Genomic DNA, 2,901 nt, shown 5'->3' on the forward strand with positions numbered 1-2,901 from the left:
TGGGCTGCTTTTAACTCTGTAAGGCACTTTGTGCTACATTTTTTGTATGAAAAGTGCTTTATAAATAAAGATTGATTGATTGATATAGTTCCACAAAGGTTAGACTATTTGTACTGTAGACTTATTGGGTTTCAAATCTTAACCAAACAAGAGATTTCCTTAAAATCAGACTTAGACTTAGAGTTTTGTATTGTCATTGTGCAGTTTCTTGCACAATGAAATTGGATAGGTGGACCACAAAGGTGCAAAGGTAAGAAGAGAAAACAATATACAACAAGGGGAAAACAAATAAATAAATAAAATAAAATAAAAAGCATACAAGTATACATATATGTGAGTGAAACTACATGGAGTATGCGTAAAAAACATTGAAACAGAAACATTATGGGTCTGTATAAAATGACTAGTGTTAATCAAAGTTAGTAATTTGTAGAAACAGTTTACAGAATTTAATTACTTGGCACAATTTAAAATATACCCTTTCTTTTGTTATGTAAAAACAACATTTAAAAACTGTTGTTATGAGTAAAGATCTTTGGTGAAACCAGCCATCTGGTCCATACATTTTATCACTTTGATAACTAACCTAAAGGTGGATTTCCTTCTTATTACATTTCCACAAACAAATGACCAAGTTCAAACACTCACATTCTTTGCGTGTCTGGACAGAGACTTTGTCTGCGAGTGGTAGCGGTAGGACAGATTGTCCTCAACCCAGAGGTTCCTCAGCTATCTTCCTCCAGGCAGTAAGGAGGGAACCTGGAACACATCAAGACAGCCCAAAAAGGAGGGAACACCTCAAGGAAGCAGATCATTCAGCTCTGACAAGCTACCACAAGTGTTCCACCTATAATTCAAGCACTTGCAAGAGCTTATTTAACGAGGAGACTAACGGGTATTAATTACTCACTGAGGGCTTACTTTGGACCAAAGCAAATTGGACCCGCAGAACAAGTAAGTACATAATTAATGAGACTTCATTTACCTGATTAACATGTTTATATTTAAAGTTTGATTGAGAGTTTAGTAGGGATTTATTATAGGGTCAAGTTTGCCAGCAGCTCTGAAATGCTTTCTACTTTAAATATAACTTGGCAAGAGTGTAGTGTTGAATAAATAGAACTCAAATAAAACTGTCATTATGTGGGTTAGGAAACATTTTCTAAGGTCAAGGTTTTTTTTTAATAACTGTTAAAACTATGTTAATCCCAGGGATGGTCCTTGCAAAACTACACCCAGTTCACAAAATGCTTTAACACTGTTTGAAATGTAAATAAACACAGAATTTAATGATTTGCAAATCTCATGAACCCATATTTTATTCACAATAAAACAACAAACATATTAAATGTTTGAATTGAGAAGAAACACAATGTTAAAAAAATATTAACTCATTTTAAATTTGATTTTTTGTAAATTGTACTATAAAAAACAATTGGATGAACATTTGAAAACTAATCAGGTTAACCGGCAACAGACTATTGTAATTCATTATCATCAGGATGTCCTAAAAACTCCCTGAAAAGCCTTCATTTGATCCAAAATGCTGCATTTGATCCAAAGGCTTAATTTCTTCTTAGGAGAGATGTAGATTTGAGGAATAGATGGTTAAAGAGCACTGACAGGTACTAGCAAGAGAGAGCATATTTCTCTCATACTGGCTTCTCTTTATTGGCTCCCTGTTAAATCCAGAATCAAATTTTAAATCCTTCCCCTCACATACAAAGTGTTTAAATAATCAGGCCTCATCTTATCTTAAAGACCTCATAATACCATTTCACCAAAGTAGAGCACTTCGCTCTGACACTGCAGGCTTACTAGTGGTTCCTAACGCAAGCACACACACACACACACACACACACACACACACACACACACACACACACACACACACACACATTAGCCGCTTATCCTAACGCTAACCATCAAAAATGAATGCCTAAACCTAACCATAACCTAATTGGAAGCCTGACACTAAAACCACATTTTGAGCCCAAACATTGCCTTCAAACTCGTAGGGATGGGCATTTTATCACCATAGGTGACTGCTAGTATAGTAAAGTAGAAGTAGAATACGAAACCTTTATATAAACAGCAGTCCATTTAACATTTATTTAGTTGTTGCAATCAACTCATTTAAATATTTCAGATCAACAGAAACATTTTAATTATATTAAACAAAGGTAACCAAGGTAAATACAAAATACTTTCAAGTGATGATTTCATTTCTTAAGGATAAAAAGATATCCCCCTACAGCCTTTGGCAATTCAGAGTGGAAACATTTTGTGGAAATTTCACATTGCTATTATCAATATTTCTTGTAACTTTGTAACTGTTCCGAGTGAATTGAGAACATCAGAGACATTAACTGTACCTACTGAGTAGCTACATTTCTGTTATACAACAAGGGAAGACCAAAGGGAAAGCCAAGCAATTGCTTAGTCAGCTCTTTTTCTTCAGTATATTGAGAACACAACACATCTTCTGCTAAAAAAAGAGCAAGTCATAAGGTTTCACTGCTGTCTGCAAAGCATGGGGAAAAAACTAAATCCTGGAGAAATCGCTTTGTGTCATGGTCTGCGGTGGGTGGCTGGAATTTCCATAAGGCTCCTGAACTGACCTGGGATCCGCCCCTGGGCAGGGCCAACTCCAGCTCCCGCACACCTGGAGCCTATTGCAGGCAATCAAGCCAGAGGGATTTAAACCACACGTTGATGTTCATTCACTGCCAGTTCGTCATCAACACATGTTGGTAACAGGCCGTATACGTTAAGTTCTTGCTGTGATTCATCCTGTTAACACGACTCTCTTGTGCTACAGTTGCTGTATCCACCTTGGCTCACACTCCACCTCTGGACTCAGGATACCTAGTAATCATTCTGGAAATCTCTCTGTGCCTC

The sequence above is a fragment of the Pundamilia nyererei genome, unplaced genomic scaffold (assembly GCF_000239375.1).
Source record: "Pundamilia nyererei isolate P.nyererei 1_Seehausen unplaced genomic scaffold, PunNye1.0 scaffold00201, whole genome shotgun sequence".
NCBI classification, from domain to species: Eukaryota; Metazoa; Chordata; class Actinopteri; order Cichliformes; family Cichlidae; genus Pundamilia; species Pundamilia nyererei.